Consider the following 12,871-nt stretch of genomic DNA (forward strand, 5'->3'; position numbering starts at 1 on the left):
CTGCAAAGTCCCCTTCCTTGTGCCCAGGCTGGCCCGTAGCTCCAGAAAGACCTTGGTCAAGATGCTTCTCTGTCGGGGAGCCGACCGCTCTGGAGGTGGATGGTGTTGTGGGCCCCAGTCCCCGTGTCCGATGTGGTCACCTCTTCCTGCGGGGCGAGGACAGGCACTGCCTGCGCGGGAGAACCCGGCAGGACAGGAGAGAGGGGCCGGAGCACAGAGGGCATGACCGCCCTCATTGCTGTGACATCGGGGGCTTCTGGGAGGGAAGCCCACAGCGGCGGGTTCAGTGCGGAGGTTTCCGTACACTGAAACTTTTACCTCAACTTAAAAAAACAAAAAAAGGAAGAAAAGATTTTAAAAAACAAAAGGAGACTCTTTTTTTGTAAGGTTCAGTAATTTTCTACGACCGTCCAGTCCAGTGTGAGTCCCCATCTTGTTAGCACTGCTGCTCACTCCGGAACATTCTCCCACTTTCATGTATATATAAATACTTTATTTATTAACACCATTGGTCATTTTTTTAAAAAAAAGAAAAGTAAAGAAAAACAAAACGGCAGAAGACCCGCATTACAAGGTCAGAAGTAGCGGAGGTGCAGGCCTTAGGGGCGGTGAGAAGATGAAGCTGAGGGGGGCTCTCTGACCTTCAGGTGCTACAATTCTTGTTCCCGTGTCGGTGCTCTATCACGTGTGCGTGCTCTGCGGGCTGGTGCCTTCCGGTTTGTCTTGTGTCCTTCTCTTAGCACGGAGTTCGGAGACTTGGCACCAGGCGTAGACAACCTCCAGCTGCAGCACTGTCGGATTATTTTATTTTAATTTTTTTTAATTTTTGTCTGTTTAGTTCTTTTGTATTCACTTCTGGTCTCTTTAGGACCATTTTCAAAGAAATCAATTTAGGGAGCCCCAGTTATATAATATAAACTTTGTAATCTGAGAGGGGAAAAAAAATGTATAGTAAATCTAAGTCTTGATTTTTAACTTTCTATTGTAAAATAATAATAATATTAATATACAGAGTTTAACAGAATGTTTTGTTTGGTTTGTGCAAAGGTGGCCCTGTGGCCTTGGTGGGTGGGACCGGTCGCCCCAGCTGCCTGGCTCAGCCTTGGGCATTGTGGGTTGGCCAAAAATGACCTGCACAGCCTTCTAGGCAATAGAGGGAAGGTGCCCCTGCCTCCCCTGCAGCCTGGCCTCAGTTCAGGGGTGCCAGTGTCTCTGGGCATCCCAGTAAGATTCCTTTACTGAAGACAGTTCTTCCAGTCAGCACAGAGATGAGGACTGCAGCAGTTTCCCCACGGGAGAGGGACATGGCCAGTGGGTCGTTCCCTCTGCAGCCCAGTCTCCTGAGACGGTTCGGTGTTTAAACCCTCAGTTGGATTCAGACCCCAGCAGCAGCCCGTAACGAAGCAGCTAGCCCTCCTTGAGGAAGTGGAAGAGAGATTACTGTTTTCCCTACTGTTGGGGATGCTGACATCTGCTGAGGTTGGAGCCAGTTTGTTACAATTTTTTCATCAAGTTTTGTTGGTAACCAAAATATCAATGGGTTTGAAACTTTGCAGTTTGTTTTTGTTAAAGTTACCCTTGTCTTTCAAAGGTACTTTGTGATTTTGAGGACATTTTCAGGAGAGAATCGACCGGCCCCAGGGCAGGTCCTGATGGGCTGTGACATTTGGGGACAGACAGACAGACCCTGAAGTGAGGTCTGAGGTGGGCGCTCCTCGAGGGCGCCTTCAGGGCCACTGAGATGGGTCCGTCCAGTAGGACACGTGGACGCAGGCTCCCGAGGGTGAGGTCATGTCTGAGCAGCTGCAGTGACAGATGTGATCACTTTTTAGGGCTCGCTGTCCAGACTGCAACGCTGATTTCAGTACTTTTGGGGATCCCCCTAAGAGCTGTGACAGTGGACAGCAGGCATCGGCCAATTCTATGCCCCCTGTAGGGAAGACTGCCTCCCTCTAAGAACATCCTTGATGTTCCTAAGGGGATTTTGCTCTTTGGGGATTCTGCAAGGGAAGAGGAATGCTTTGGTAACACAGGTGGTCGTGGGTAGGAAGAGGTTTTAGAGAAATCTTGGAGGCTGAGGGTGACACACACACACACCCCACCTCAGGCAGGGCAGTCGTGCTTACAGACGGTAAGATAACGTCATTTTCGTTTCATTTTGGTGGTTTGACAACACTCGCATCTCGGGGGGAAACACCCACCCACCGCCGCCTCAACACCGGCAAAATGCGTCCAGAACGTCTTTTTTTGTTTTGTTTTGTTTTGATATTTAAAATGTTACTTTTCTGTATGATGTGCATGCAAGTTTTACCGTAACTTTTCTTAAAGACTTTTTAGTGCCGTTTCTAGTATATTCCTGTAAATGTCAATTACTGACAATAAGTCCAATGTAAGTAGTTTTAGCTTGTTTGTTACAATGCTGGCCTCAACACAACAGAATAAAAATGGTAGAAAGTACTCTTTGATGTTTCTGGTAACCTGGACCCTTCTCCTGGGGCATTTGTTTTGTTTTCATAATAAAAAGATGGAAAAAAAAATGTGTATGTGCATTTGCTCATTGAGGCCTGGGCTGGATGAAGATATTACCCCTGGTCCTGAGCGCTTCATCCTTTATATCCTGTGGCGCTGTACCCAAAGTGTTGTAAAGTGCCATCGAGTTCCCACTCAGCAACCCTGTATAGGGTCTCCCAGGAGCAGATGATGGGTTTGAACCAGCGGCCTTTCAATCAGCAGTGCAGTGCTGATCTGACCGCGTCAGCCCAGGACTGCTTCTTCCTAAGCAGGTCTGAAATCGAGGAAGTGGGACCATACTAAAGAGTTCTCACTAGGGGGCGCTCTTTCTCAGATGGGGCAGGGTTTCCAGGCTAGGGCCCTTCCCTGCTACAGCCCCATGAGGTGTGTCGGGAGACCCACTTCAAACCTCTTCACCCGAGGCGCAGACACTGGGGACGGTCTGTCAGAAAGAGTGGGGACCCTACTCAACTCTGTGCCCACCTGTGGCAAGGGACGCATGTCCAAGCATGGACAGATGTTTGCTAACTGCAGCCCACCACAGGGTGAGGGCAGATCTGAGGCACAGGCTGAGCTGACAGCCATGGTTCCTCAGTGGGGACTGTGCCTTTACCATGCGCACTTTGGTATCTGGGTGCTCAACCGTGGTCATTAGGTATTACTGTTATTAAAAACAAAGGCGGACAGATGTTTCAGAAGATACAAAATAGGTGAGTGGGGAAGAATTTTGGAAGATGTTTATTTAGAGAAGTCAGCTCCCGCGGGCGGCAGAATTTCTCAGGATGACGCCACCTTGGTGGGGCTGGCAGGGAGGCCTGACATGTCCCACTCTGAGCAGCAGAGACCAGGGGCTGTGTGTGGGCCAGAACACCTGGTGTCGATCACAAACCTGCCCTTTACATTTATTTGGTAAGTTTGAAATCACTGGAGGGCTGCTGATACGGAGCTCACCAGTTCGGTTTTCTCAAAGCTTTCTGGGCGCAGTTACCCACAAGCCTCCAGAGTCTGGAAGCTGCTGTAGAAGCCATCACAGAGCCCTCGTGGTGGTCACCAGGGGGACTCCAAACACAAGTAGAGCGGAGCTGCTGAAATGGTGATGGCTGTCCTTGATGAACTGGTCTTGCCTGGCCCATGTGGACGACCACATCTCACAGGATGCCAGCTGCCGTGTCTCTTCCTAGATCTGACCCATTCTTACCAGGACCACCCAGTGGAAACTTGCAAAGGTGGTTTGTGACAAGGGGTCACTCCTGCTGGGTTGACTTGAAAGCTGAGCAGAAAAGACCCTCCCAGTTGCGGCCAGGCCTGGTCTGGGGAACTGGCATATCACAAGGATGATTACCAGGACAATGCCGGAGCTCAGTCTAGTATACCAGCATTTATATCACATGCTGTGCTCAACAGCTTCTTAGACCACAGTTTGGTCTTCACGATGAGTGCTCCAAAGCTCCTGGGAAGCATTCGAAAAATCACCTTGGTTGTACAAACCACCTTCGTCTGCTAACCTAAACATCTGTAGTCCGAACTCACCCACAGCAGAAACACCTGGTGATCAGCTTCTGTTAAGATCACAGCCAAGAAAACCCAATAGGACAGTTGTTCTTGGTAATACGTGGGGTGCGTCGGAATCGTCTGGATGAATTAACAACAAAGGACTAGAAATGAACAAGATGACCTTATGAAACAGGCCTGCTCCTCTTGGAGCCTGCCTGGGTGTTGGAATCACATGATGCTGCAAAACTTGGAGCGACCGGTGTCCCGGGAGACTGAGAGCTTGTTCTTGTCTCGCACCAGGATGGCCTCATTTCCATACTGTGAGTACCACATACTCCGGCTCCTGCTCAGGTACGTCCCAGGAGGCCCCGATTCCAGCCTCTGCTGCTGCTGCTGCCAGATGAGCAAGGAGGTGTCCCGGTAGCGGAGGCGGCCATGGCGTTCTGACAGCGCTTTCTCTGCCAGGGGGACCCGGCCACTCATTCCTCCCTCCACGCCTGCCCACCTGTGCACACAGGTCTCCAGAGGCAGGCCTCACGTGCCCAGTACCCCACGAGCTGATAGGGGTGTTCAGCGGTTGGGATTTGAGGATTTAACTTCACGTTAGAAGTTACAATGTCAGTTCAAGTGTAGGCAGCATCCTTGGGAGGTCTGTATTGCCAGGAAACTTGAGCTGTTCCTCTGAACATGCTAAGACACCTGAGAACCATACCTGAGCAGGCAGGAGGGTCAGGTGGCGCCTGGGCCCAAACTCTTCCTGGTGCAGCTGTGTGCGTTGTTCAGGGATCTGGCAGCACCCCTCAGGGGGAACTTGCAAGGCATCCATCGTGATCCTGACTGCACAGCTCAGTCGGTTTAACTTGTCCTGATCCCTTCTCACACCCATCTGCACTGATCAGCTTCCAAGGACAGCTGTGTTTACATCTGGAACCAGCACCACTCCGTTCTCTTTCCTGGCTCGTCTCCGCCTCTTCCCAAAGATGATGCTACAAAGAAATGGGCACGCTGTCACAGGGGAGGTGGTACTTTGGAAGACCCAGGATCTCCTAGTTCCCTAGCGCCCCACACTTGGCAGCATTCAGGTCGCACCTACGATCCTGATTGCCTCTAACCCTACTTTCTTGTAAACTCACTGCTAGTGCTGGGGGACCTCACGTCTGAGCTTTCCCGTCGCTATCCAGGAAATAAAGCAAAAGGAACGCGAGGAGACAATGATGACCGCAACCGGCTCCAGGAGGCACAGGGGTCAGGGGCGCGCAGTCTAGCACTCACTGGCCACCAATCCCTCTTTCTGCTGCAAACATCAGGGAGGCCCCTGGACCGGAACAAACACAGTGTCAGGGGAAGCCAACTAACTCAACGCATCCACAAGCCCCCAGTGCCTTCCCAGCTGTGCCAATTCCCTCCGCATCCTTGGTGCCCGCGCATCCATCGCCCCGCTGAGCTTGTCATCACCAGGCCTGCGCCCAGGGTCCCCCAACTACCGGTTACCCCCATCACTAGGCTCGGGGTCCTCATCATCCGGCCCGCGCCCAGGATCCCTCGTCGTCCGGCTCGAGTTCCCCATTTCCAGACCTAAGACCCAGGGCCCCCCATCTCCAGCTTCGGTCACGCAGAGCAGCCGGGCGCGCGCCGCCCGGTCCTACTCCGGCCGGGCAACCGCCAAGGCGCTGGCTACACAGGGAGGCCGCGGGGTGGCAACGCCGCGTCTCCATGGCAGCGCCGCAGGGCGCCGAGCCGAGCGCCGAGCCGAGCGCCGAGCCCACGCAGGCCGCCGCGCTAAGCCCGAGCCATCGATCGCCCCAGGGCGGCGGGGGTCCTAGGACCCCGATTCCGCGGACTGCACGACCCAGACGAGTGCCCCAAACCTTTATTGACAGTGCTTTTTTATTGCTGGAGCTCTGGTAGCGTAGTGGTTACGAATCGGGCTGCGAACCTTAAGGTCAGCGGTTCGAAACTACCAGCCGCTCCGCGGGAGAAAGATGAGGCTTTCTACTCCCGTAAGGATTTACACCCTCGGAAACCCTGTACAGGGTCGCTATGGGTCGGAACCGACTCAACGGCACTTAACAACAACAACAACAACAAGTGCAGTAGTGACTTTTGCTGCTAAGTCAGTTTGGACTGCAAAGTCCGTTTGGACTGCAAAGTCCGTTTGGACTGCAAGGTCGGAGGTTCAAGCTTACCAGCTGCTTCTTGGAAACCCTATACAGGGTCGCTATGGGTCAGAACCGACTCGACGGCACTTAACAACAACAGTTAGAACTCTTGAGGTGGCGCTGTGGGGTCAGCACTGGACTGTGAACCACAAGGTCTGCAGTTCAAACCCACCAGCTGCTCCTTGGAAAGTCTATACAGGGTCGCTGTGGGTCGGAACCGATTAGTATTCTTACTGCTAATGATTTATACTGCTACATTTAGTTCGTTAAATATCGTCCCAGCCATACATTCTCCGAAACAGCTGGTGAACTGATCCTTGTCACTCCATGGACCAGGCTCCCAGGAAAATTTGGAAGACTCCAGTGCAACTCTCCCTTCCAGAAGGTTCATGTTTGTGTTTCCTGGGAATGCCAGTTGAGAACACTGACACGGGGACTCTATCATAGGGAGCCCTGCGCTGCACAAAGCCCTTCCCAATACTTAGAAATCCCCACCAGAGCTGTACGAGCAACAATGTCCCACAGAAAGCAGAGTCTGTACAGAGCCAGGCGGAGGGTGGGCCAGCACTGTCTTCCTTCTCTGATGCCGCTGTGACAGAAATACCATGACAAATGGCTGTAACCAACAATTTTATTCTCTCCGGCCTTAGAAGGCTAGAAGTCTGAATTCACCGGCTGTGGAGAGAGGGCCTGGTCTCTTTTCAGCACCTGTGGCCGGGGCAGCGTTCCTTGGAGATCCATCCCCAGGTGTCTTGGCATCAGTCTTCCCCTGGATCCGGGAGCTTCACAGGGTAGGGAGCCTAGGTCAAAGGATACACTCCCCTCTTGGCTCCTCTTTCTTGGTGGTGGTAGGGCCCTCTCCCTCTGCTCACTTCTCTCTCCTTTTAGAACTTAAAAGACATTTACTCAAGATACAGCCTCATCCTATAGATTGATTCGGGTTTGATTAGCCTCTAAGTTGTTGTTGTTAAGTGCCTTCCATCTCCTAGAGACTCTGTAGAGGGTTTCTGAGATGTTTAAAATCTTTGCAGGAGCAGAGCACCTCGTCTTTCTCCCACAGAGCAGCTGGCAGGCTCGAGCCATGAACCTTGTGGTTCACAGTGCAGTACTTATCATATATAGCCATGGAAGTGAGGGTTGGCAACACACCGGATGGACTCCTTCAGGTCAGGGCTGATCGTGTCATGAAGAGATGATTACGTTACATTAGATGTCAGCGCAGGGAATGAGTGTCTTGACTACTCAACCACTTAGAATCCTGACCCAGCCACGTTGACACAAAACGCTAACCATCACAAATACGTATATATAACCTATGGTGGGTGATGGGTGTGTGCCGTGAGTCGGTTCTGACGCACAGCGACCCTATATAGGGTTTTGAAGAGTATCAAGATTTATGGGAGCAGAAAGCCTCATCTTTCTCCTGTGGTGTAATTGGTAGATTCAAACCGCTGACTTTGCAGTTAGCAGCCCTGCTCGTAATCCACTATGCTACCAAAAAAGTATTATTTCTAGAGCTCCCAGTTCTACAAGCGTGGTGCATTCAACATGTTTAAACATGTCTCTGTGATCCGTGGAGGGCTGCATACACGTTCTCTTTGTTATACACTTGTCTTACTCTTATCAGGGTGTCTTCAAAAAAGGTCCAATCAAAACAGTGGTTTCTTAGGGGATCTGCTGGACTGGTTCAGTTCCAGGTAGAGAGGTCAGCTCAGAAGTGCAAGACCGTAGCGAGGGCTATCCTAAGAATACCATTGGGAAACTTTACCACATCTACCTTCCAGTCCTGATCTTACCCTTCAGACTTTGTTTTGTTCACAGACTCACTGGACATCTAAAAGATGCCCAAACTGCTGTTTTCATGTGGTTTAAGTTGAAGAATGCAGACTTCTTCCGGGATGGGTTAGAGAGATGGTAACACAGCCATCTGAAATGTGATGACCTAGGTGGAGAAGATGTTGAGAAACAAGAGCTTCACATTTTGATACTTTAGTTTCATAAAGGATTCTGTGAGTTTATAGCAATACTTTTTGACTTACCCTTGTATAGAGTAATACCAAACATTATGTCCCATGCAACAGGCAATACAATGGAAACTCACTAGATGCATAAATTAAAACTTTTCGTGCTAGATAAATATGATATTTCCAGTATTTTGGGATGCTTGCTTTGTTACTTTTATATTAAATTATTACCCATGTTAATATGATATTAAATGTATGCTATATTGTATCCTAACATTATAAGACATAACTCTATATGTAATGCTTTATATAGAGTTTAAAAGTAACATGGTTGAATTCATTGCATTGTTGGATTTGTTTGTGTTTCCTCGCTTTTGGACGTCATCTTGTACTGGGACATGTACAAGGGCAAACCCTTGTGTTTGGTTCATGGCAAAGACAATTGCTGTCTTTCCTGACTGGAGCTACTGAGTCAGCAGATGTGGACGGGAAAGATGGAGTTCTCAGAACCAATGGCAGACCTTTTACCTAGTAATGTAATCTGCCCTTGCCCTGGGTAACCACTGGATCCACTTGAGTATTAGGTGAATGCAGCAAGAGTTAGACTCAGCATCACCCCCAATACCCAAGAGTGTATTAACAAATCGTAAACGGGGGAGTAGTTAATCTTACAGTCCAGGAACAGAGGACCTTAGGCCATCAAGGGAGAAGAGCACAAGTGGAATGCGGGACCTTATCCAGGGAAGCAGGGAGACCAGAGATGGAGGCAGAGATGGGGACATGGAGAGATAGAGCAGCTGAGGACTCTAGATTCATGGAAAGAGAGGGACTGAGAGTTGGCAGCCAGGAGGCAGACTTGCAGAATGTGCCCTTTGGTGGTGTAGATTATTATATATATGCTTGAGTGTTTTTAAAAATGCTAACATGAATAGAAATGCTGTTAACTGATGGTACATGGAGGGGATTATAGTCATTATAATGAAACAAAGTGTATAATTTGTTGAATGTAAAACTGGTGATCTGCCCTGTAAACTTTCACTAAATTCTCAATAAAAACTTAAAAAAAAAGTATACTCCCAAGGAACCCGGTCAGATCAGGAATTTCAACTATACAGAAGGGGGACCAGAGGAGACAGATGCCAATGAAGGTATTGAAGTGATAGGGACCTCAGCGCTTAAACAGCCCGTGACCAGCACATTCTGTTACTCCGGAGCTGCTATCAGGTCTCCTTAGTGTCCAGTCAGTTCCCTCCCTGGAGGCCTGCTGTAGCGCTGGAGGATAAGCACTGGACTTCAAGCCAGCTACTCCTCAGAAACCTGACACAGGGTCCCAGTGGGTCTGAAACCGACCTCACAGCAGTTAACAACGGTTCCCTTCCACTGTGGCATTTGCTTTTCCTTGTCTCCTGTCTGCTTGGCATCTGTGAGTCTTTGCTTTGGACAACTGGTGAGCCTATTTTGTGGCTAACCTAAGCATGTGCGTACCTAGTTCATTGGTAATCTGTCCCTTTTTAGTTAAATGTTTACCATGTATGTTTCCACTTCTCGGCAGCAGCACCCAATCTCATGCATTCATTGCCTGTCTCTTCAGGGATGTAGCTGGCCTCTCTGTTTAATTTCTTTAGAAAGATATTGCTACTCAAGATAGCACAACAAGAGGCAGAGGAGAAGTATTTATTTGGACATGAAACAAAGGTTATTAAACAACATAAAGGTGGACATTTCACAAATACTGTTGCAATTACGGCATGTTGCACTCAACAATCATAATAACCCTCAAAAGCAAAGAGAAAACGTGTCCAAGTTGTTAAAAATAGGCTCCATTGAAAGCTACGAGGCAAAGGAAGATGGGAGAGGGCAGATATGGAGATGCTGCTGCCGAGGTGGAGCGACCAGATGCTAACGTGACCGTGCCCTCTCGGCATGCTGACCATCTCTGCCGAGGCAGGAGGCTCATGGGAGCTGCTTAAGGAAAAAGCAGGTCCAGCGTATTCCTACAACATCCGTGTCTGAGAACGTTCTGTTTCACAGAATGTGTTGTGCACGTCAAAGAGTGCATGACTGTACACAAAATATTTACAAAACTCGACCATGTGCTGGGCCAGAAAGCAGTTTTAACAGATTCAAATAATGATTTTTTTTAAATGCCCAAAATGAAAGTACGCTATAAAGCAATACAGAAGATGACCAGAAAAGCATATAGTTGGTAATTAAGAAATATAGTCCTAAAGGTTTCATGTGTCAAAGAGGAGCTCCCAGTAATCAATATTTGGTTGAATGATGATAAAATTATAAAAACCATAGAATGCAGGTAGCACCATGCCTAGCTAAGGCCGGGGCGAGGGGGAGTGAGGGGTGGGGGAGGGAGAGCTAAGGCAGATACAAGAAGAAAGAGATTAAATTGCTAAACATGCATCTTGAGATGTCAGAAAGAGAGCAACAAAAATTAACTCAAAGCAAGTAGATGGCATGAAGATGAAAGAAGAAATAAATGAGAAAGTTGACGTGTCATAGAAAAGACCAACAAAGCTAATTCATTGAAGACACTAATTTTTTTTTTAAAGTAAATCTCTCATTAAGGAAGAAAAAAAAAAAGGAAAGACACATAATTAAGAATTAAAAAGAGGGTCCTGAGGGGATACTATAGAACAGAATTTCAAATTCTCATGGAATCCAGACTTTCTGGATTCTGAGAAGTTAGATGAACTCCTGACATTTTTGCCCTGAGGTCATCTTTAAACCTTAAATCCAGAACGTCCCCTGAAGATTTCTTAAAACCAAATCATAGTTAAGCTTAACTAGTAAAGTATGTCTGTCGCCAACATCACCTTCTTTTAAGAATTCTCTCTTTGGGACCAAAGTGACGAAAGCAACCAGAAAGACTGGAGAGGAAGCTTAGGGGTGGTGAGTTTATGTTTGTGGGGGGCAACAGTTCAGAAAAGGAGGGTGAGACAGTTACCCAAGTCATAGAACATCATCAGTGGCACTGAATTAGACGTTTAGAAGCTGCGATATATATTCTCAGCAACAATGAATTCTTTTTTTAAAAAAGGAATCACTTTAGAATTTGAAAATGTCAAAGAGATGATGCAATAACTCTGGAGGATAAGCACTGGACTTCAAGCCAGCTACTCCTCAGAAACCTTACACAGGGTCCCCATGGGTCGGTCTGAATGTAAAACTGATGATCTACCCTGTAAACTTTCACTCAATTCTCAATAAAAACTAAAAAACTCCACGGCAGACCCGGAAGGCAGGTGGGCCATGAGAGTTCCCACTGATGTCTTGACCCTGAAGGGCTAGGGAGGGGAGCCTGTGGACCCAGTTGACACCATGGACTGTCTTGGAATAATATTAAATAGAGAGAGGGTCCCCGGGGAGGCCCAAGTCCCATGTTCAGCCAGAGAGACCAGCTTACCTCTGGGTTGGGACCCAGCTGCTACTGTTCAGAGTGTGTGAACCTTAGGACTGGTCACCTTCTAGCCCATGCTGGGCAGTGGGTCAGGATGACCTACGCCAGTAGATCAGCTCTGAGCTGGGTGGCACAAAGAGCAGGTGGGTCCGTCTTCGGCCCCCTTGTGGCAGAGATGTGAAATCTTCAGGTGGCCCTGAGCATTCTTAGAGGAAGTAAGTTCCCCTCTACCCTCCACCCTTTCTATGAGTCCTGTGTCCAGTCAAGTCAAGGCAGTGGAGACTCGCCGCTGGAGGGCAGCATGGGACATCCTATGATCAAACAAGTGGGGTGTTAGCTACGACACCCAGCTGGCTGCGTTTGACCCTGAGCCAGTCATCCTGGGGTCACCCAGGACCCTGTTTCACTGCAGAACTAGTAGGTGCCATCCAGACACCACTCCCCCATGCAGCCTCTGCCATACCCATTTCACTGACAACGAGACTGAGGCTCAGATACTCAGATACTTCCACGGCCTGCCCAGGGGCACCCCTCACTCATGCCCCAGGTCACACGTGAAAGGAGAGAAAGGTCAGGTCTTGGGGCTCACCTCCAGGCCCTCGCCTGCTTTGACTCCCCCTCTCCTCCTGCAGGGAGCACTATGAAGAAGGCAGAAGGGGAAACTGCTCTGGGGACACTTTTTTCTTCCATTAGATATAGCCTCGGAGATGACCCAGCCCGTGGACAGAGACCCTGCTTAGAGGAGGCTCAGGTGTATATGGAGGGTGGGGGTGCTCAGGATGCCTGCAGGGGGGTTGGACTTTGCTCAGAAACCGCACAGGGGAGAGGGGGACCCCCTCAGGGCTCTGCTTCCTTTGTCCTCTGAGCAACCTTCACCTCACTACAAGGACCTCAGGTACAGGTGTGAACCCTTGCTCACCCCGCCAAGCTTTGCTCACACCCCCATTACAGCCCACCAGACTCCAGAGGAAGCGACACATTCTGAGCACTAAAGTCCTTCGTGGGGTGGGACTTGCATGTCTCCTGGGCAGTCAGGGCAATGTGGCCAGAATAGAGCCTGATCTGTCCAGGGCGGGGGGGGGGTCTCTTGTCTGGTCAAGGGTGATATGGCTCCGAACTACCATGGCACACACTTCCTTATGGGTAAGAGCTGGAGCTTAATCAGATAAACACCGGGAAAGACCAGAATGTGGGCTGCCCCCCTCACCCCAGTCCGTTAGGGTTGCCAGGGTGCAGGTGTGCGATTTCAGGAGCTCTGGTATCTCTGTAGGATGAGCACTAGTTCAAATGCACCAGCCTGAACTCAGGAGAAAGATGAGGCTTTCTGCTCC

Source organism: Chrysochloris asiatica, unplaced genomic scaffold (assembly GCF_000296735.1).
Source record: "Chrysochloris asiatica unplaced genomic scaffold, ChrAsi1.0 scaffold00056, whole genome shotgun sequence".
NCBI lineage: Eukaryota > Metazoa > Chordata > Mammalia > Afrosoricida > Chrysochloridae > Chrysochloris > Chrysochloris asiatica.